General features: G+C 38.9%; 1 long non-coding RNA gene across 3 annotated transcripts in view; it reads left to right on the top strand.

Moving 5' to 3' along the window:
- LOC124426105 overlaps nt 1-24,000 on the top strand; it is a 67,347-nt gene that overhangs the window by 4,997 nt on the left and 38,350 nt on the right. For 2 of the 3 annotated variants that reach the window (XR_006942665.1, XR_006942651.1), the window contains exon 2: nt 15,573-15,801. This is a non-coding gene — a long non-coding RNA (uncharacterized LOC124426105). Of the gene's footprint in view, nt 1-15,572; nt 15,802-23,026; nt 23,062-24,000 lie in introns of all 3 variants that reach the window. The other variant, XR_006942661.1, reaches the window with a different exon arrangement.

Here is a 24,000-nt window from a genome sequence, read left to right as displayed (position 1 = left end):
GGTATAAAAAGATTATCACTGGCTGCGATCGTAAATCTTTCAGGTTTACTGATTTTTTTCCCTCTTTTCTCTTTTCCTTTGTTTTTTTTTTTCTCTCTATTTTTAATTATTTTTATTTACAACTGAGCTATTTTTATAATTAACGAAACGTTTATATTTATTGTCGTACGATCGATAAGGTTATATACGTAGAAAAAGTTCGACCATCGTAAAGATTGTCCGAGCAAATTGAAAAATAAAGAAAGGAAGGGAAGAGAAGGAAGGAAGGAAGGAAGGAAGAAAGGTAAACGCTACGTAGAGCGCAGCAGTAGCAGTAGCAGCATCCCTTTGGTGGTATCATTAATCTCGTCTTTGTCGGAAGGATTCTTCTCAATGCGAGAGAATACTTTTCTCTGGGTATACTCTATTTTTATCTCTTTCTTTCTTTCTTTCTGTGATGCTCTAAAAAAAATATCCGATAAAGTTTGTCGATCATTGGCTCCTCTCACGTCTTACATAAGTTTTCTTTTTATTTTTTTTTTTATTTTTTTTTTTTTTTTTTATTTTTTTATTTTCTTTTTCCTTTATATCTGTCCTCCTCGCCAAAGGCGGGAAACAGCTTGCCGAATCTCGAATTGTTTGTCGAATTCCATAAACTCTGATTCGAGATTGTTCGATGCCGTGGGCGAGTAAACGATTCCGGTAGGAAACGTAGTTCTGAAGTGAGATAGATAGATAGATAGATAGATAGAGAGAGAGAGATAGAGATAGAGATAGAGATAGAGAGATAGAGATAGAGATATGGAGAGATGGAATGGTAGGAGAAATCGATCGATTCCGGTCTCGAAAATGCCCAAACTCTAGTTTACGACGCGCGTTGGGCGTGAAAATGTGAAATTAGGTAGGAAACCGACCTAGAAACACCAAATCGTACGGTTTGATTTATTGACTTAAAAAGTAACGCTTCACGTTGGTTTATCTAAGGTCGTAAATTAACAAAATCGATAATTTCACCAAAATCGATTGAACAATATTTCGATTTTTGTTTATTCGTTTCTATGTATATGTGTGTGTGTATGCGTGCGTATATATATATACATGCATGTGTATTTAAACAAATAATAATAATTTTTTATTGCTTCGTCCAACTTTAATTATCGAAAACTAGCCGTCCAAATAAACTCTGCTAATACTACAGAGAATTCGTTGTCCGGCCGATGGAACCATACAGAGAGATAGATAGATAGAGAGAGAGAGACAGAGAGAGAGGATGAGGGTGGGAGAGAGAGAGAGAGAGAAAAGCCGACGTCGACGATAATATCGTTGGCGTGACGCGCGTGTAGCCACCGATGTCGTTGGTAGCGCTGCACCCGGCTTCATCGTCATTCATACCTCAACGTGTATAATCCATCTCTATGATTTAATCATAAGCGCGCATCGGGGTAAAGTCATGAAAATTCAGCCGATCCTGTCAAGATCAGAATTTTCTCTTTTTCTCTCTCTCTCTCTCTCTATCACGCGCGTTTCCGCTTTTTACATCGTCTCCCCAACCCTCTCGTTTTTCAACGTTTTTACATACCGCGATTATACTTACGTCCAATTTGTTTATACGTATGTATATTACTTCAAAGTGGAATATATAATTAGAGTTACATTTGAAATTAACTCGAATATCATAGACCTCATATGGATCGGGGTGGGGTGGGGGGGGGGGTGAGGAGGATGATGATATCAGTGGTTATCATCAGAGAATTAAAGAAAGAAAAGGAAAAATAAAATTAATAGATTCATAAATATGAAGTAGTTATTGGATCTATACTGAAAGGAAGAAGAATAAAGATTGAACGTAGAATGAGCGAGCGAGCGAGTGAATGAAAGAACGAACGAATGAATGAAAGGAGTGTATGAAATAGAAAAGTAAGTTTGAGAGCCGCTGTTACAGATGGAAGATCGTGAATACGGATGAGAGAAAACGTCGATCGATGGGGCGCGCGTCTGTCGTCTTCTCCGTCTCCTCCTCTCATCATCGATTTGTTTTATTCGCTGTCTCCGAAATATATCCCGAGCATCGAATGAGAGAGAGAGAGAGAGAGAGAGAGAGAGAGAGAGAGAGAGAGAGAGAGAGAAAGAAAGGAGAAGCCACGCGATCCCGGGCCAGGAGTCGGCGGCGCCTACGTACAGAACGCTTCGCACAATAGCCAGGCGGCTGACAATGGCGTCGTTAGCGATGGCCTCGGGCAGCTCTCTGTCCTTCTGCCTTCGAGCCTCGGCCAACCTCGCCCTCTCGCCTAGTCTGCAACCTCTCTCTCTCTCTGTCTCTCCCTTTTACTCCTACTACCCTTCCTGCCTCTCTTGCCAGGACGAAATGCAAACGTCCGGGTCCAAAGCCGACGAAGGGAGCTTAGCGCCGGCGCTAACCGAACGCCTACCACCTCCACCCTCACCTCTCTCTCTCTCTCTCTCTCTTCTATCTCTACCCTACCGACCGAGAGCAGCCTCCGAGGCAGCGATATCGTAATGATCTTTCCATGACGCGTTCAACGCGCCCCACGTTCGTGAGAGAAAAGCGCCACTGCTTTGCTCTCTTGGAAGAGGAGCATAGCCTGGAAAAGGAGAGAGAGAGAGAGAGAGAGAGAGAGAGAGAGAGAGAGAGAGAGAGAGAGAGGTGAACGATTTCAAACTTAAAAGCCATTACTCCATATCGTTCACCCCTCCCTCTCCCCCTCTCTTTCTTTTTCTCTCTCCCTCTCTCACACACTTTTTTCGCGCTATTTCTTCCTTCCTCCGTCTCCTCCACGCGTCTAACCCGGCATCTTCCATGCTTTAAATGACAAACAATGGCGCTGGCCCTCGAGGCCACCAACCAACCAACCAACCACCTCTCCAACCCCGTTTCTCTTCTTCACCGTTACCTCCTCCTCATTCCATTCTCTTATTCTCTCATTCTTTCAGTCGTAGAACCGTGCACCCATTAAATTCGGCGTTAATTTGGCCAAGATGGGCTGAACGGTCAGTGGGCCTTTGCTCGAGTTAATTAAGCGTTGCGGTAACCCAAGTTCCAGTCCGTTGCAATGAGAAGAGAGAAAAAGAGAAAGAGAGAGACTGAGACTGCAGTAAGTACTTATATAGTTCGGTACTTCTACCGCAAAATAATATCTTTTAGCTACTTCAAACTTTGAATTCCTTTCAAAATCTCTCTCTCTCTTTTTCTGTGTGACCCCCTCCGTCTATTCCTCTTTATCTATTTCACGATCGTTTTCATAGAATTTCACCCCCAACGGAATTCATTTATTGTTAAGATCTTTTACAAAGTCGTTATTCAGCTCACGAAAGGTTGGGTAAGGCGATGCATAGAGAGCATTCGTTAAAACGCTAACCGCTTTCAAAGTAAGCGCCGACGCGCGTTCTTATGGGATTACGAAATTGGATTACTCGCGAAACTCCGCTACGGAATATTTCGAATTCTTTCCGGAAGCGTCTTCTAACCGTCTCGTCCTTTGTCATTTTACGAGATATTATAACACCCTGTTTATCGTCTTAGACCGTAGACTTGTTTTAAAATTTTCAAAAAATAAAATAAAAAGAAAACAAAAGAAAGGCAGATCAATTTTCAAGATTATATACGAGGATCTCTATTTATATAATGTTGTATATATATATAACAAAACATTCTTTAGAATTATGAATTTTCACGAGCATAGAATACGAGCCGGGGGCGGGTGTGGGGGTAAGGGTATTCGGTTAGAATCAAAGTAAGGCAGAGCGTATGCGAACGCCTCTTACGTGAAAATTTACTTCCATAAGGAAGAATCAAGAAAATCCAAGAGGAAGAATGAGAGTTGTGATGTGAGGTGGAGTAGGGTGGAATGAGGTTGAGGATGGGAAAAGAAGAGAGAGAGAGAGAGAGAGAGAGAGGAGGAGGAGAGAGGTGGAGGGGCAAAGGAGTCGAGAGCGGATCGCGGAGTAACAGGATTTTCGGATTAGGGTAACACGGTCCTGGTAATTGTTCCCTTGTCTCTATTCAATCCGGAGAAGAGGTTCTAAAAAGGTTTTCGAGGGAAAAAAACAGTAGAAGAAGAAGAAAAAAAGGAAAAAGAAAAAAAAGGAAAAAAAAAAAGGAAAAGGATGCTTTTCGTCGAATAAAACGGAGAAAAGGGTGGACGGGGGATAGTCACTTCTACGGCACTCTTGTCCTCTTTGAACTTTACGCCCAATTAACTCTCCGCCGCGACGTCGGTTAATTCTCTTGTTTGCGTTTCCGCCTTCTTTCCGTTCCCCTCCAACCCCGACTGCTACCACCCCCAAGAACGACGACTACGGCGACGACGACGACGACGACGACTTACCCTCTCAAGAAAAGTCGTTCTCTCAAACGCCTTTTCGATCCATGACATTCAGAAGAATATAACCAAATCAATTCGGTTGCTATTCCTCGAATTCAACTTTCAAAGTTCATTAATCGTCGTTTAACCGAACTTTCAACTGCTGTTCTTTCCTCGATCGGTCATCCTTTGTCCCTGAATATTTTCTTTTCATTTTTCTTTCTTTAATTTTTTTTAAGAGTACTTTTGCGATCCAAGATCGTCCTAAAAATTGTGTTCGTGCTTTTCTTTCTTTTCCTCTTTTTCCTTCTCTTTCTTTTTCTTTCTTTTTTTTTCGTACACACTCTAACTTTCAGTGGCTCTAATTGTATCCGTTTTAGATCGAACGTAATCGATACTAGATCGAACGATACACTCTCTCTCTCTCTCTCTCTCTCTCTCTCTCTATCTATCTATCTATCTATCTATCTATCTATCTATCATAGACGTCTTCGAAAAAAACGTGAGAGAATGGTACGAGAAAAAGAGAGAGAGAGAGAGAGAGAAGAAGGATGGAACGGTACTTCGAAATCGAACAAAGAAACCTCGAGGGCTCTCCGAGAGTACAGGGTGGAAAAGTGGCTGTTTTACGAACACAACAGAGTACTGGGAGCCTCGTCGTTGCACGGCATAGGTACAATGTGAAGACTCAAGAAGTGAGAAAGAAGGAGGAGGTGGTGAAAGAGGAAAAGGAAGAGGAAGAAGAAGAAGAAGAAGAAGAAGTAGTAGTAGTAGTAGTAGTAGTAGTAGTAGAAGTTGAAAGAGCATGGAAAGGGAAGAAAGCCGCCGTAGTATGTAGTACATCGGCCGAGATAGCTAACACCTCCTAGAGGAAAAGGTGAAAACCCTGACAGAGAGATTGACGCGTTTCAAATCGACCTAGAATTCGTTTCAACGTTAAACGATTCAAGATATTAGCTATTAGAATGAATCTTGTTTGTCTGATTAATAAATTTCATTAATAAAAGAAAACAAAAAAAAATGAAATAAGGAATCAATTGATCATTTTTGATTATGAGACATAATTATCGAAATAACGGTATCCAGTAATCTAATGAAATCGAAACTCTTCTGAACGAACATGGAGGAGCATCAACGGGAAGCGTAACGTCCATCGAATCCTATTGGACTCGGTCGAATTCAAAATAAAAATCCAATGTGTTCTCCTATCTACTAACGCGTATTCCGCATTTCGCGTAGTCCGACGCGCGTTCGTTTGGCCATTCGGCCAGACTCTTTTTCCCTCTTTTCCTCCTTTTTGCCTTTCCCGGAGGCCGGAGCTGTCGATCGATCTTTGTCACATCGTCTGCTCGTACCTAGGACATACATATATATATATATATATATATATATATATATATATATATATATATATATGTATATGTATGCATGTATGTATGTATGTACGTACGTATGTGTACGCCATTTGCTCGCTGTACGTGCACACACGACTTCGTACACACACATGCACGTACGGATATATATATATATATATATGCGGAGAAAGGGAGAGAGAGGGAGAGAGAAGGAGGTGAGCAAACAGAGATCCTAGACAATGCGGACGAAACGAAGGATTCATATTTCCTCGATGCATAACGGGTAAAAAATAAAAGACAAAAGAAAAAGAGAGAGAGAGAGAGAGAGATATGATAGAAGGAAAAATGTAAAGGCATTGGAAAGAAAAAGAGCGTGGTTAAAATGAGAAAGAATTGAGGGGTAGGAGAAAGTGGGGCCTGTGCTCCTCTCTATAAAGAAAGAGGGTGAGTGAAGGGGGGGGGGAAGAAATAGTAAGGGGTAGATTTCGATAGGGAGGGAAGTCGCTTTGGGCAGCGAAAACTTTTGGATGCGAGAAAAAGAAAGTAAGATATAAAGAAAGAAAGAAAGAAAGAGATAGACAGAAAAGGAAAGAAATAAGGGAGTCGTCGATATCGAGAAACGAGAAAATGCGTGATGGTTAGAGACAGGAACGATGACAGAAAGAGAGAGAGAGAGAGAGAGAGAGAAAGAGAGGTGAAAAGCTTGCAAATATTTTGTCAGCCCTCGGAAAATCGAGATCGACTTTCTTTGCTTCCTCCTTTCACACCGACATCCTGCAGCAAGAAACCAACCCTCTTTCCTCTTTCTCTCTCTCTCTCTCTCTCTCTCTCTCTCTCTCTCGCTTTCTCTTCAAGCACTCCTTTCCTTTCGATGCAGAGGCGTCCTTTTCAGGTTGCTTTCGTACTTTGACGTGCGTAAAAAATGAAGATGAAACCACGCAGGGTAATCGTAGCGGTTCTCTTCCCCCTCCCCCTCCTTTTTCCCTCGTCTCTCTCTCTCTCTCTGTCTTTTCAACGAAGCTTCTTCTTTATATCTACTCTCTCTTTCTCTCTCTCTCTCTCTCTCTCTCTCTCTCTCTTTTTTCTACTTTTTCTTCAGCTTTTTCTTCTGCTATTTCTTCGCATTTTATCAAACCATGAATCTGTTCGAAGGATTATTTACCTACCTTTTTTATATATCGCTAATGTTCTCCCTTCAACGAGCTCGTATCACCACGTTTCCTTTTTTTCCGGTTTCCCTTTTCTATTTCTTTTTTCTTTGGATTATGGTACTAAAAAGATAAGCACGTTTCGTAAATGGTGTTTCGCCGGAAAAAGAGATCGTGGTTACGTGTAGCGCACCATTTTGCGGTCAACGAAGTATTCCATTTACAAAGGCGCACGCGCGCATAAACGACAATCTGTTTTTTGTTCTTTCTTTTCCTCTTTTCTTTTTTTTCTTCTTTTTTCTTTTTTTCTTTTTTTGTTTTACTATCGTGTAGTCGTCAAAATTTCTTTATTTCACATATTTCAATTTAAGTAGTGAAATAAAAAAGTTATCTCTTGGCAAAAGTGCATATAAGTATCCTATCATAAATAGTAATAGAGTACGGTAAATAGAGTTGAGGTATTTATCCCGACGAACGAATACTCTCTCCCTTCCTCTTCCTCTCTCTCTCTCTCTCTCTCTCTCTCTCTCTCTCTCTCCTCACCTCTCTTCTTTTGCTCTCGCTCATACTTATGGGGCCAGGTTTTTCAGAAAACTCATTCGAAGCACCGTTTTCTCCTTCCTGAGAGCGTTTAAAAATGTTGAAATTTCCGACGGAGTGAGCATTTCGGCTGGCTATCTCCTAGTGTTTACTCATATCCATTCGGTATAACGGTTATCATCCCTTGCAGGATGAGTGAGAGAGAGAGAGAGAGAGAGAGAGAGAAAAGTCTGAGCGATATTAGAGGAACATGAACGCCTCTTCATTCCTCTTTCTCTCTCTCTTTCTCTTTCTCTATCTATATCTCTGTCTCTATCTCCGTTTCTATCTCCCTCTCTATCTCTTTTAACGGTGTCTCAGATACGGCCCTAAGCCCTTAAGAAAGCACATAGGAGACCCTACTTCATACATCATCGAGAATGACGGAAGGTGCGACGTGACGCGACGCGATGCGATATGTCACGGCACGAATGGTGAACGCATTCGAGTCATCGTTCATCGTTCGCATAATGCCTAGCGAGCATTATACACGAAGCAACACGTAATATATCCTACATATGTACGTGCATACATACATATATGCATGCATGCATCCATCCATACGTAGTGGTATGCGGTGCATTGTCGTTGATCGTCCGACAAAACGTGTTTATATACCGATATACGTACGTAGGTATGTACATATGTAAATACGTGTCTATGTATGTATGTACGTACGTATGATTTTTCTTCTAATTCGTTTTCATATATATAAATTCATCGATTAATTTTAACAAAGGGGAAGAAAACGTGTTTATTTAAGTACGATACATACTTATATAGGTATCTGTTATTATATCGGCTAAGAATTTCTTATACTCGTTTGTCGTTTTGTCGTAAGAGAGAGAGAGAGAGAGAGAGAGAGAGAGAGAGAGAGAGAAACAGAAAGAAGAAAAAACTACTCTCAATGAATATAGTAATTCCAAACGAGCTATCAAGCCAAACGAGAATTCTTTCTCTCTCTCTCTCTCTCTCTCTCTCATCAGCTATTTTTAATTAAGGAGTATCAAGAGCACAACGAGTAAGACATACTCGAGATAACGAGATGATCAGCCATTTCTAAATATGTCTCGACCGTGTTACGTTTCCTCGACACACTTTTCTCTATTTTTCTCTCTCTCTCCCCCTCTCTCTCGCTCTTAAGAGGAGTGTTTGAGAAGGAAAGTCGATACAATCGATTCGAGGCTTGAAAAACGAAAGGCTGTCCTTTTCGCGGTCGTACGAGCGAGCTGTCTCATTGAGAAGGAAGTTTCCGCTTCCGCGACACGGAATTTCGTGCACGAAAGGATAGTGAGAGAGAAAGAGAGAGAAAGCGAGAGAGACTACGAGCAATGGACGGGGCACGTGCGTCTAATTAAAGTGTGCGCCTCGAGTTAATTAGTGCCGACTCGATGGTGCGTAATTAGCGATTATTGCCGACAAAATCTCGCGGAAAAGAGGATCTTTTCTGTCGCCATCCTTCTCACTTTTATCTCTCTCTCTCTCTCTCTCTCTCTCTCTCTCTTTCTCTCTCTCTTTCTATGTGTATGAGTGTATGTGTGTAGCTCTCGTTCTATCTTGAAAGAACGTGCAAAAGGCGATACGGTATTTGGCGCAACGGGTTTCTAAATTTTAATTAATTTCGAGAGAACTCCAAGTGTAACTTTACGTGCCTCGTCGGCAAGGAAAATTCAACGTATACGTTTCTCTCTGTGATTGACGTACCGAAAGAGTAAGTGAGTGAGTGAGTGAGTGAGTGAATGAATGAGTAGTACGAGGGAGAGAAAGAGAGACGGAAAATTTATCTTTCCTTATTCGACTCGTTAAAAATTCGTCTAAGTATTCGCACAAGTATTCCGACATTAATTTCTTCTTTTTTTTTTCTTTTTTTCTTCCTTTTTTCTCCCCACCTCCCCTTTTTTCCCTTTTTCTTTTTCTTTTCTCATTTTTTTTCCTCCCTCCTTGGGTTATGATTAATTTTATGCTTTCTTTCTCTCTCTCTCTCTCTCTCTCTCTCTCTCTCTCTCTTTCTCTTTTTCCTTCTTTTTTTAATAGACGCAACCTAGATAAATAAAATATTTCTCATCGTCGTCGTAGTAACGCGCAAAACGATCGAGCGCGTAATATCAATCGGTCTCGATTCTCTCACGAATTTCCCGAGTTGATGCGGGAAGCGCGCAAAAAGTATGTAATTAATTTGAACGTCGTCTGGGCAAATTCCAATCAAAGCGTGCAAATATTAGAAAGCATATCGTTCGCGCGCACTTCGATGCGCTTATCTCTCTCTCTCTCTCTCTCTCTCTCTCTCTCTCTCTCTCTCTCTCTCTCCCTCTCCTCGCAACCCCGTTACCAATTATCCTTCCTACGCTCGACGATACGACGATCGTACGCGACGATAACGAAAATTTCATTCGCATTATTATCGCGTTAAGCGTGAAAAATCCTTCGCTTTCCCCCTCCCCACCCTTCTCACCCTCATCCCACCTCATCTACCTTCTCTTCTTGCGGACGTTCCATATAGTAGAATAATTTTTTTTCTTTTTTTTCTTTTTCCTTTTTTTTGTGGGAATAATTAATTAATTTTTGTTTCAACTCAGCAAACTTGCAATTGACTTTATTTAATTTTTCATTTTTTTCTTCTTCTTTTTTTTTTATTTTTTTCTTTTTTTTCTTACTTTTTTATCCTTTTCCTTTTTTTTTTTCTTTTCTTTTTTTTTAACGATCTTTTATCACAAGATACATCAAATCGATAAAATCGTCGAAATTCATTCGTCAGAAATACAGTATATTTTATTAAAAAACTCATCTTTACGTTTTATAAATGAAATTAAACTTTTTTCTTCGTTTTCTTTCTACCTTCTCTGTATCAACACTATTTCCACGCATACATTCCATTCATGTGTGGTTCTCTTCCCTCGAGGAGTCGACGATGACGACGACGACGACAACGACGACGACGACGAGAACGAATGAAGTCGAGAGTGAGAGAAAGAGAGAAATACCTTTGCACCAGAACAGTTTCTCTCTCTCTCTCTCACTCTCTCTCTCTCTGCACATAAGTGCATATATATAGGCAAAAAGGATGGAGGAACGAAGTGACTGCTAAGAACGAGCGAGTGAGAAAGAGGAAGAGGGTGTGAGATTTGATATTTCTCTCTTATATGCACCAGGTATATGTGCATATAAGAGAGTGAGATATAGAGAGGAAGAGGAAGAAGTAGACGTAGATAAAACGCAGGGAGAGAGAGAGAGAGAGAGAGAGAGAGAGAAGCACAGAGTGCCGGTAGCACTGTGATCGTAACTTAAATCCAGAAGTGATCATTTTAATAGGGCCAAATTAATTTCTCGCGAGAATGCGGATAGGAGTGGCTTGCGAGAGGGATGTTAGAGGGGAAAAAGGGTGGGATCGAGCGGAACGACAGAGGTAAAGAGAGAGAGAGAGAGAGGAGGAAGAAGAGGATGAGGAGGAGGAGGAGGGTCTCCGAGGAGTAGGAAGGGGAGAAGGTCGTGGGACATAGATTATGAGATGGGTGACATTCTCTGACATTTTAGTAATGTCGGCACCGCCATAGCCAACCTCCCTGGTGCTGGTATTTGGTACCCAAGGGGCATGCGGGCATAGTTCGCCGCGAAGCCGGTACTATTCGCTCGGCAAGTTTCTACCGGCTAATTAGCATAGTATAGTGTGTAACGTCTTGCGGTAGAGAGAGGATTCGACCCACCAAAATGCTGAGCGACCTACCCTACTCTGCAAGGATCAACGTCCTTTTCTCTTGGATTTTCCTTATTCGCATTTTGGTTTATTCCGTCCTACAATAGGGACAGAGAGGGAGAGAGAGAGAGAGAGAGAATTGGATGAAATGTAATTTTTAAACTGACTCTTAAATTATGTCAAATTAACAAGGATAATTTTCTTTTTATGATTTTTTTCTCTCCCTCTTTCTCTTTCTCTTACTCTCTTTCTTTTCTTACTTTCTTCGTCCATTAACAATTCGAGAAAAAGCTGGCAATCTCAATGGTAATGCTAGAAAATGCATTTGAGAGAGAGAGAGAGAGAGAGAGAGAGAGAGAGAGAGAGAGAGGGAGAAGGAAAGACATTTTAGTGTCGGACAAATTAGGTTATTAGTTTGATCTGAAGAGCTCGCGGGCGGGCGAGTGGCGGGGAGGCCATCGGAGAGGAGTTTTTCGATCGATCTCGACGGCGATAGCGTAAATACAGTTACCTGGGCTGATTGATGCTTCGACGCGTTAACGAGATCATACGGCCGTTTTAATGAACTCCCGTCGAGGAAATCGAGTATCCGGAAAAGGGATGTCGTTGTCGTCGTAGTCGTTGTTGTTGTGTCGTCGTCGTCGTCGTCGTCGTCGTCGTCGTCGTCGTCGTCCTCGCGAGAGAACGTCTATGTACATTTTGATTTATTTTTCTTTTACTTTTTTTTTCTTTTTTCTTTTTTTTATTTATTACGATTTTCTATAAATAATTCTGAATGATTCGGAAAAATCTCACTCGTCTTCGCGATCGAACGAACTTTTAAAAAGCCCATGTATTCTCTTTTATTTTCGTATTCATACATGTACGTCAATGAAAATGAAGCAAATATCCACGCTTCATTTTTATCGTTAATTAAATCAACGATTTGTTATTACTTTCTTTCCTCTCTTTTCTTTTCTCTTTTTATTTAATTAATTAATTTATTAATTTATTTATCTATTTATTTTATTTCTCCTGTATAATTCCTTTCGATTTATATAAAGCATTAGACGCGTTATTTAAAATTTTAAATCGATCTTTGGAGTACAATACCGAAACTTGAAGTTCCATCGAGTATGATTCGTCGTTGTCGTCGTTATAAAGAAAAAAAGAAGAAGAATGATCTCTTTTGAGTTTCGAAAAATTTCTAAATGAGATGAATCGGATTCGACATATAAGAATTAACTAACCAACCTAATCCTTTCTCGCATTAACAATAATTTTCTCTTTCGTTCGTCGATTTCTTTTCGAGATTTTCGTCGCTCTCGTTAAGAAAAATAAAAGAGCAAGCCGGGCAAACTAAATACGTTTACCGAAGAGAAGAAGAATAAAGAAGGAACCTATGAGTGGAATAGACGGGTGTGAGGAGGAGGGAGGGAAGAAGACAGAGGAAATAGCCAAAGGAGGTTCATAAAGAATAAACGTAATTTTGTGCGAGTCGAAGGGAAAGCGAAGCTCTTCCTCTTCTTCGAGAGAAAGAAAAGAAAAAAAAAAGAAAGAAAGAAAGAAAAAGAGAAAGAAGAAGAAGAAGAAGAAGAAACATAGATCTTACCTTATCGTTCACGCGAAAGATATCAATGGGCTTTCTCGTCGTTCATGCTTTTTAACGGGATCGTGGTGTTCCTATTACGATTGCAAAAGTTCTTTCCCCATGCACATTTTCCTTTCTCGTGAGAATCGACTTTTATATAGGAGGCCAGTCCTCGCAATATATGATATACCCGAATGAAACGGATGAAGTAACATAGACATAAGAAAAGAAAAAGATATATATATATATAGGGACAGAGAGAGAGAGAGAGAGAGAGAGAGAGAGAGAAATAGAGAGGTAGAAGGAAAACTAGGAATGAGTGAGAGTACTGAGAGAGATGAAGATATGAACAGACTTGGATGTGGGAGAAAAAAAAAGAGAGAAATAGAGATAGATACGTAGTAGATCTCCTAAGCAGTTTTATTAAGGGGTTCCTTTTGGAAAATCGCGGACGATGGTTGAATATACATGCAGAGAGAGAGAGAGAGAGAGAGAGAGAGAGAGAGAGAGATGTGATATCGATTACCGTTTGGGGTTCCAATATTACGCTCGTACCCCTCTCACGTCACACCCCTTCGTATGTACGTCGAGCCAGCTTCCACCCTGACTCTCTCTCTCTCTCTCTCTCTCTCTCTCTCTCTGTCGCATATTTCTCTCCCTTCTCACCACCCTCGCTCGTTCGTCTACCTCTCTTCTCTCTCTCTCTCACTTGCGCACGCGCTCTTATGTACTCACCTCACGCACGCTTCCTCGTGTATATAAAGGTGCACGCGCCTACGTATACATATATGTATGTTTGTATATATGTGTATATGTATGTACGGTTGGTCGGTCCTCTTTCTTTCTTTCTCTGTATCAGACAGTCTCTGCTTCTCGCCTCCACCTCTCCGCAAAATAACTTTGGAGAAGCGTATCTGGACAGTGGCGTATGCACATGCCTCATTCCCTTATGGAATATCTCAATTTTTCTTTTCTTTTATATATATATTTATATATATATATATATATATATATATATATATATATATATATATATATATATATATATATATATATATATATATATATATAATTAATGACTCGATACATTTCTCCTTTTTATTTTTTTCGATTGAACTTTCACATTAATACAACAGATACATAAATTTTCTGATAAATAAAATCATTGATTTAATCTATATATTTATTTGTACGTAATTATCGATTTAATCGTAGAAATTTAATATAAAACGAAGTAGCTTTAATCTTTTTTTTTTTTACATCGAAAAAAAATAATTAATATTCTTCGTATCGATCGATTGGCCGGTCGTCGAATCTTTATAATTAAATATTCATAAAAATACATAGACGTGTCTACGCCATTGGCATCGGCACATCGCTCCCACACTTTTGTCAGTCCATCAAGTCGATCGACGCCCAAAGTCTCTTTTCCATATCCATCTTTCGAACATCCTCTCTCTTTTACACACACACACACACACACGTACATACATATCTACCTACCCTAGTAATACCTATCCACCTATCTACCTACCTACCTACCTAGAAGCGATAGACCGACTTGACGTAGCGTTGGTGCGCGCGAAAGCCACTCTTTTTTGCACTTTTTCCCGAACGATATACGTTTAAAATCAATGTCCAATGCACATACGGCTTCCTTCGCTTCGGAACGAGGGAGAGAGAGAGAGAGGAGCTTCGGGGGTTGGATATTCGCTTAGGAAGGGATCCCAAAGTACACATACGAGCTTGTACGAACGCCTCTGTGTAAGTTCTTTGAACGATATTTGGACGTGGATATATACAGGGTGACCCGTAACGACGCATAGATCGACATTTTTAGACCTGACTCTCTTCTCGTCTCGACTAGAACATTATTATTTTCTTTTTTCCTTTTTTTTTTTCCTTTGCTTTTTGTTTGTTTCTTTTTTTATTGCGATCAGATCAACGAGAGAAATATGACTCAGCCCCGGACTACTTAAAGAGAACCTTTTAAAGGGTGTGACATATTTGTATTATCATTTATACGTTCATTAATTCATCTAATTTCTATTTAATCGATCATCGCGAAAACTTATTTTCATTTGTTATAAATTTGTACTACTTCTATATAAGAAAAACAGTATAACGAAAATATCTGTTCAATCATTCTAATTGCAATAACAATTATTATTATGATCTTGTTGGTATTATATATGTATGTATGTATACGCGTTTACCTATATTATATATATATATATATATATACATATATCGCGTAATAACTTTTGAACAATGTCGCAAATTATGTTCACTCGATACCACCTAGTATATATATATATATATATATATATGTACCTAACCCTGTCCTGTTTAGTATGCGCGTTATATCGGATGTTGCCTGAAATATAACAATGTGGTCGAACGCCGCGACGGAAATGATCCTTGCATTTTGAAGCACGTAACGGTATTGCTCCCGTAACTTTGAAAGTTCCCGCCGACGAGATGCGACTCTCTGTACGCTTACCAGCTATCATAGTTTTCCTACTCGAACCGATCTCGATACTATCGCACTGAATTATTATAATGATAATGTTTCCACAAACTTTCCCATATTATTAATATTGCCGTATAATTTATCATTATCATTATTATTATTAATATTAATATTATTATTATTATTATTATTATTATTATTATTATTGTTAAAATTTATAATCAATCATATAAGCTGATTATATCATTTGAATTTGAACATTTTTCATAGAGAAAAGTATATTTTGATTTAGATCATTACTAAAAACTTTTATCGAGCACATCGAAATACACACATACGTATCTTTACTTTATCAAGAAATTGATTGTCGTATATATATATGTATATATATACAACGTATATGATTCGCAGATGCATTTTTAATGAATGGCACGCTTTTTCCCTTCTTGTTTCAGAATCGTCCTAAAAACGTGAACAAAGGAATGAATCTCGTCGTTCAGAAAAAGGTAAAAAGGAAAGGTAAAAAGAAAAAAGAGAAAGAGAGAAAGAAGAAAGTAAAAAAAAATGGAGGAAAAAAGAAATGACTCGCGGCTTTCTAAGAGATGGAAAGAAGGAAGGAATCGAGAACGACGATAACACTTTGACGGCTTCGAGGCGTTATCCAGTTGCTACGACGGCTCTTGCGTAAGTCCCATTTTAATTCCATCAGTACCCGCTACCGTTCCCACTCTTCTTCTGTTATATGTCTCTCTTTCTCTCCCCCTCTCTCTCTCTCTCTCTCTCAGTTTTTCATACTCCGCTTTCGTCGAGCTTGCATATATACACGAACATGTCGCGTAAGACCGCAAACAAGCAACTAAGATCTAACACGCATACATACACGTGTCTTTTCCGTAAGTATTTTATACTTACTTATACGTGTGTATATGTATATATATATATATATATATATATATATATGCGGGAGCATTGTGACCGACTGCGAAGAGGCTTTAAGTCCGCAGCCTCTCGAGACGCTAGCTCTAACATACTGCAAGAGCACCACAGTACCACCTTCTCTCGCTCTTTCTTTTTCTCATCCTTCGAAATCCTTTGTCGTTTCTCTCCCTTAGAAAGATATCCCATAAAAATGGTAAAGAAAGCTGACCTGATTCGCCTCAAACTCTCTCTCTCTCTCTCTCTTTCTCTTTCTCTCTTTCTTTCTCTCTTGTATGTAAAAAAATTTACTCCTAACGAGCGGAGTGAGAACTTTTGTGCCTTTCATAGAGACCGTTCGAGGAGAAAAAGGAAGGAAGAAAAGGTTGGTGACGGTAGTAGTGATCGTTGTGGTGGTGATGATGGTTGTGATGGTGGTATTGGTCTTATTGGAGGTGGTGGAGGCGGTAAGAAGGGATGGTCGCACTTCGATGGAAAAGTTCGAGGGAAGATATTCATTCGATTTCGACGATAAAACGGTCGGGCATTTAATTCACGCTGCGAAACCTTTCAAATGGTATATATTCAACGGTATCAGGCACACAACGTACCTATATAAGCGATATAACTAGAGAGAAAAGGGGGGTTGGTGGTGGTGGTTGGGCGCGAGAAAGAGACCGAGAAGATGGGGATGGGGTGGCGGGTGGTGCCAGGGCAGAGGTAAAGCGAGCCATTAAATCGTCGCGTTGATCGATGCGAGTTCATTACGGCCGATTAAGTCTATGCGGCGACTATTATTCGTTTATTCGTTTAGTGATCAACATTTATTTGAGAAAATAGAACAATTCGATGTCGCGTTAGGCATAATTTTCTTTTTCTTTTTTTTCTTTTCTTTTCTTTCTTCTATTTTCCAATAAATCCACATTATCTCTAAATTGGATTTAAACGTTCTTAAGACGTAAAAATTTTCCCTCGCTTTGATATACACTGGTATTCTATATTATTTCGACCGAGTTAGTAATCAAGGTCGAAATTTTTAATAGCAGATCAAAAGGTGATTTAAAAACAAAAAAAAAATTAGTTACTCCTTTCCGAGACTTCATAAGCTAACTTTTTCTTTGTTTTATCTTCGAAATATACGAGTGTAGAAATTTTCTTTATCAATCGAGGAAAGTAAAACGAAATTGGCGCACAATGTATAATATATACAAAGTATTTATTAATAATTATGAGATTGTCCTCTCGTATAAATTAATTGCAATGATTTTTCGTTAAAAAAAAATGTGTCTATATATATATATATATATATATATATATATAATCCAGATCCTCTAGATCGTGAAGTATTATTTGACTGTTTCAAAAAAAAAGTCATGAGATTTGAAGATAATAAAATCCGAAGGACGATGGACGTAGGTAGGAGATCCCTTTTAGGAGAGATTATTTCGAGCATAGTCCTTTTCCTTGAAGCGTAAGGAGTTTTCATCTCGAGACGGATTCCGATCGAGATTCTCAGGTGTCCGAAGGCGTCGAAAATCATCCCCTTATGGCCGTGTCAACGTCGCGCAAATTTTCAACAAAACTTTTCGATCGCCGGAGGCTTCAGAAGCACTCTGTGCTCCTTCTTTCCTTTCTTTCTTTCTTTCTTTCTTTCGTTCGTTCGTTCGTTCGTTCGTACTTTCCTTTTTTATCGCTTGCCCTTCTTCTCCTTTCCCCTTAACCCACCCACCCTTTCTCCACCGACCCTTATCCGTCGTCACGTGTCCCTTTCTCGAACGTCCCGTTTCGGATTTCAGCTACGCTTAACGTTTGACCCCCTCGAGCATATTCGTGTTACTCTCTCTCTCTCTTTTCTTCTTTCTATATACAACGCACGAGAATATCGTCGCATAAAAATAAAAAATAAGAATATGATAATAATTATATAACGAAACTAGCCACGGAGACAAATGACCTCGAAATCTTTGGTTTTCTCACATTATCTGACTTCTCTGGCACATTATCGTCATTATCGTAATAATGCACGATGATTGTTATTATTATTATTAATTGTCATCATCGTCGTCATCGTCATCATTATTATTGTCGTCGTCCTATTCCTTCAATAGCAACAGCACTGGCAGCAAAAGCATCTTTGGTTTCCTTTTAACTTCCTTTACGCGGCGACGGATTTGCATAAAAGAATCCCTCCCTTAACTTTTACCCTGAAAAAGAAAAAAACGAAGATGAAGCGACGACGACTCACACACACTCTCTCTCTTTCTTTTTCTATTTCTAACTATCTATCCATCTATCTAATCTATCTGTCTATCTATATGTGTGTATGTGTGTTTATAAGAAAGAAAAAGAGAGAGAGAGAGAGAGAAGATAATATCGGGTGACGTCCTTCGTTCCTCGAGGCTCTTTGTAACATTGAACGAAAGAAAAACGCAAATTGGCGAACTTCGGTGAAACTCCTGTACAATGGATTCGCGACACTGGCAACAATGAGCCTTGTATCAAGAAGAAGAAGAAGAAGAAATAGTAGTGAAGTAGGAGGAAGAGAGTTTCTCTTCATTTCTATCTCACTCTTTCTTCTATATATCGTAGAGACAGAGAGAAAAAGAGAGAGAGAGAGAGAGAGAGAGAGAGAGAGAGAGAAAGAGAGTGAGAAAGAAGAGAAGAGAAGACGTCCGTCCGCGTGGAAAACGCGTTGCTCTTGGCCACCTTCTTTTCTTAAGGCATTGCTGATGGGTGAGTTCGCGTATCGAGAAAGGGCCGTCAGTGCGAAAGAAAGTCGAAGAGAGAAAGAGAGAGAGAGAGAGAAAGAAAAAGAGTAGGGGGAAGGGTAGAGAGGTATAGAAATAGAGAAAGAGAGAGAGTGAGAGTCCAGCTTTCCGTCATTGTCGAGAAAAGAGCCTCGGGGCCGCGGAATTCTCGCGCGGATGCGACTTCGACATTGTTCGAGACTAACGAGAGGAAATCCACCGACCATCAGCGCCATACTCCTTCTTCCATCATCTTTCTTTCTTTCTTTCTTTCTTTCTTTCTTTCTTTCTTCTTTCTTTCTTTCTTTCTTCCTTTCTTTCTTTTTTTATTCTCTTTTTTCTAAGTCCCCACTCTTCGACCATTTTTTTTCTTCTTCTGCATCTTCCGCTACTTCTGGTGCTTCTTCTTCTTCTTCTTTAGTTATGCCGATCTTTCTTATCGGTCCTCGTTCCTCTTACGTGTCTACCTCGCGACATGTTCTACTGGTCCTCCAATCGAAAAGTTGAGACGATACTTTCACGATTAACTTTTCTTTTTTCTTTTCTTTTCTTTAGTTTTTTTCTTCTCGAAGGTCTCCAACTCGAACTTCTTCTCTTTCCCCGTTTTGGCCGGGTTATTATCTTGAATATATACCTAAACTTATTGTATGACAAATAATTTTTTTTCTTTCTTTTTTCTCTTTTGTTTGTTTGTTTGTTTGTTTTTTTTTTTTTTTTTTTTTTTTTTTTGAGAGAGAGACGAAAAAGAGCATCCTATCCATCTCTTGGATTTTAGATTTTTCTTGAATTTCGAAGAATCAAAATATTAAACGTTGTCGATATAAGCTTTCTCTCTCTCTCTCTCTCTCTCAATTTTCCCCAGTCTAACTAATCTCTTTTATCTTTCCGTTCGAGCAATTATCGTCGAATAACACGCGAGAACGCGTTCAAGTTGATACCATCGGCTCGTTTAACTCTAGTATAAGCGGAATGCGAGTTCACGACGTAAGCACTGACAATATTCACGGTAATCCAATTGAAATTAATTCTAAGACGAATATTCCTCTAGTCCTCTCTCTCTCTTTCTCTTTGTAGAGCTCATTTATCTCTCTTCCTCCCTCTCTTTCTTCTTCCCACGAAATGAAGTCTCATAACGCCACTCACCCTTGGAAGAGATGTGCGAGTCCGGAAGTGACGTGAAATATCGCAGGGCGATGTAATCAAGCTCTCACTCGACGGTGTTAACCGAGTCAGTCTATCTCCGTCTCTCTCTCTCTCTCTCTCTCTCTCTCTCGCTTTTGGGATCTCTTCGAGGTTTCCGTAATTGTTACCGTGGCCTGCGCTAGGTTAATCACGTGGCCAACCTGTCGTCGTAGTAACGCACCGAAGCCTTCCGTCCTTCATCTCCCTTCCCCATTTTCGAGGACGAACGAACCTCCCCTCTCGCAAACTCGCTGATAATTTTCACTACCCCCTCCCTTGCTCACTACCTTACTACTAGTACTACTACTACTACCCCACAAGCTTTCTTCCATTCTATCGTCTCAAAGTGGTGTCATTGTCATTGCCATTTGACACAGTCTGGTGTCGTTGATCACTCGATGAATCTAACTAATTGAATTATTTCGACAATTACCGAGAAGACGAAATCGTGAATAAGAATATTCGGTGAAACCTGGGAGAAAGAGAGAGAGAGAGAGAGAGAGGTGGAAAACAAAAAAAAAAACAGAAAAAAACGAAAAAAGAAAAAGAAGGTGGATCTTATCGGAAGACCGTAAATCGCGTGACAAATTAAGAGTGCACATTTGTAAGCTATCATTATATACATATCTTGTTCGAATGATTGAATCCTTCCGACACGCGAGTTCGTGCAGGGCTCAAATTGTAACGCGTAACGTGCTTACTTATATACATCATGGTATTGTTAAATAAATATCCCTAATGAGGATAGGACAATGACAACAATAACATATATATAAAATTGAATAAACGTAAATTTAATTAAAATATAAACTGAAATTATTGAAATTATTAAAAATGTAAGAAAAATTATGTAAGATAATGAAGAAAAAAAAAAGGAACACCCTTATCAAAGCATCGTCGTTATGGTTTCCGACTGTACGTGGGAACGCCTACGCGATGATGACTCGACGTGTTCTAACTCATTAAAATGCTAAACATTTAGTCGTTACGAACCAACCGCAAACCGACTTCCTAACCTTCCTAATTCGGCACTTCCGCTTTTACCCTTTCGTACGAATACGCTTCGTCGTTCTATCGAAATTCATAACATGTCCCGCGTTTGTTATGTCTCTTTTTCTCTCTCTCTCTCTCTCTCTCTCTCCCCTTCACTACTTCTCTCTCAATCTTTTTTTTTTCTACAAGAATAAGTCTATAAAGAAATAAATATATAATAGATATTTCATACTCGTCGATCTCTTTTCTCTTCGAATCTTCGATTTTTTTTTTCTTTTTTACTTTTTTTTCTTCTTACCTCTCCATCTTCCTCCCCTCCCCCCCTCTCTCTCTCTCTCTCTCTCTTTATCTAACTCTTTTCCTCTTTTTCTTCTTTCTCGATCGGAGATCTCCAACGGAGATTCGTTTTTAATAGAATAAAATGACTCGTAGAACCGTAGAACGTGGATTACTTTATTATCAAAGGAAGGATTGCCCATTAAATATCGTGCCTCGAGATCGAGAATATCAGTCTTCGTTTTTTCGATGTTAAAGTTTCCCATTGGTTGGTACTGAAACGATAGGGAATAAATTTCCCATTAACGTTGCTGAATATCGTCTTCGTAGTCATCTTCGCAGTCGTCGAGAGAACACGAATTGGTGATTCAAAGATTGCTACTTCTTATGCAAAGCGAACGTTTATTATATATTTCATCTGTATATAATACTATAACTTTATATACTTATGTATATATACGTACGTACATATACATATATATATACGTAAATATAGAAAGAGAAAGAGAGAGAGAGAAAAGGATCGATAGAAGGTTTGCTATCATAAAAGGTAGAAAGCAATTGAAAGCAGCTGTCTTGAGATCAAAGGAGAATTCTTTGTTCGTTATGACTATTACAAAAGTAATTCTCTCTCTTTCCTTCTCTCTCTCTCTCTCTCTCTCTCTCTCTCTCTCTCTGTCGCGCGCGAGTACGTTCGTGTTAATCGGTTTTATCGCGAAAATTATTTTACATGAACTTTCCTTTATCGCCTTCTCCAGCTTTTCACGAAAATACGTCATTCTTTCCTTTTCTCTCTCTCTCTTTCTCTGTCTCACACATACACACACATGTAAATACTTATTCTAGTCGATGCAGAAACGTAAATGAGGAAAACGACGTTTTCTCGATGGATCTTAATTAGAATCTGACAATTTTGATAAATGAAAAATATCGATCTCTGGATTGACATATATATATATATATATATATATATATATATATATATGTACATATATATATTTATAGACATATACACATGTACTACGTAGATATGCACTTATAACACGTCGAACATTTGTCGATATTTTCTTGATTCGTCGTCGGATCGCATGTCTGATATTTTCCATCTCTCTCTTTATTTCCTTCTGATTTCAGCATAGATAGACAGGGGTAGCAAGGACGGGGGTGGTACACACTGAACTAACATACGCGTTTCTATGATTTATTAAAAGCCCGAATGGCTTACGTAAAAGCTCCTACGATCGATGAAAAAGTTGAGCCATTAACCCACTCGGTCGGTCGGTCCGATCGGCCGGGGCACCGCCATCACACATTTTCAAGATTTCAAGATCCATTCAAAGACGCCTTATTGTCGCGAATATTTCACACCCGACTATTACTTCTTCTTTTTCTTCTTCTTCTTCTTCTTCTTCTTCTTCTAATTCTTCCTTTTCTTGTGCTTTTTGCAGTCTATACTCTCTTTTCTTCCTCATTGAGATCTCATTGGCTAAGACCAATGTGAACAGAGATAAAAACAAAAAACAAAAATAAAGAACGAACTCATTCTATTATTTTCCATAGCCTTATAAAGAGCTAGTCCTTCAAGAATTTATTCATTATCTTAACATTTTATTCGTATTTTTTAATAAGTCCACGTAATAAAGTTTTCTCTCTATCGCTGCTAACTCGGCTCTTACGATTCTTTTTATATATAAATACATACATATAAATTATTATGTGTATGTATATATATATATATATATATATACATACATACATACATATAATAATTTCCTTCGTTTCGTGATTATACCTAGCTAACTTCACTAGTACGAGAAGGACAACGAATAAGGTAAGTCTTTTGCTCTAGTAGCCCGACGATCTAATCCTCGGCTTAGTTAGTAAGAGGAGGATAGCGTGGAAACGGGCAGTTCTCGTGCGATAGAGAGACCAGACCAGTATACTATTCGATATTCTTATGACGTCGGAGAGAAGAGAAAGTAAGAGAGAGAGAGAGAGAGAGAGAAAGAGAGTAAGAAGTGAGGAGTGGGACGAACAGAAGAGGGAGAGGAAAAGGGAGAGAAAGATAGAATGATGAAATTACACGTTAATTAAATTCGCCGGTTGGAGTAGGTATAATCGAGCGGTATGTATAATTCATTAGTAACACGGAATAATATATGACTGCTTTCTATGTAACCCGAAAAACAAAAGAAATAAGACACATATAGAGAGATATTTTAATCACTTTCGTACGTATGCATTACGTTCTACAGTTTGATTCATAACAAGTGTTATACGTGAATTATTTAATGGCTCATTTAAAATTGCTTTTATCTCTTTTCCTTTTTTTTTTGTCCTCTTTTTTCTCTTTTCTTTTTTCTTCTTTCTCTTTTTCTTTCTTTTTTTTTTTTTTTTCATAGTAAATGAAGCTTTAACAGAGAGACATTTAATCAGTTTCTGTATGCGTACAATTTGATAAAAAATTGCAATACAAATGGTAGAAGAATTGTACGCAAAAAATGCATACAATTGATAAAAAATATTGCAAATTGTCTAATCATTCGTATCAATTTTCTTTTGCTTTTTTTTTACTTGCTGCATGAAACTCGATATTAAGTATTTAATCAGCTATTTCGTCGGCTAGAACGTTAGGAATTTCATTTGATTACTCTAGGTTTATTACGTTCCTTTAGCTCTAAGTAATTTGTTTTTGTTTTATTATCTACGTGTATGTTTATATATACGTATTTATACAGGAGGACATATAAGTAGATATACTTATGACATA

The sequence above is a fragment of the Vespa crabro genome, chromosome 1 (genome assembly GCF_910589235.1).
Source record: "Vespa crabro chromosome 1, iyVesCrab1.2, whole genome shotgun sequence".
Taxonomy (NCBI): domain Eukaryota; kingdom Metazoa; phylum Arthropoda; class Insecta; order Hymenoptera; family Vespidae; genus Vespa; species Vespa crabro.
Note: the sequence above shows the minus strand (reverse complement) of the source record. Positions and strands in the feature narration are given on the sequence as shown.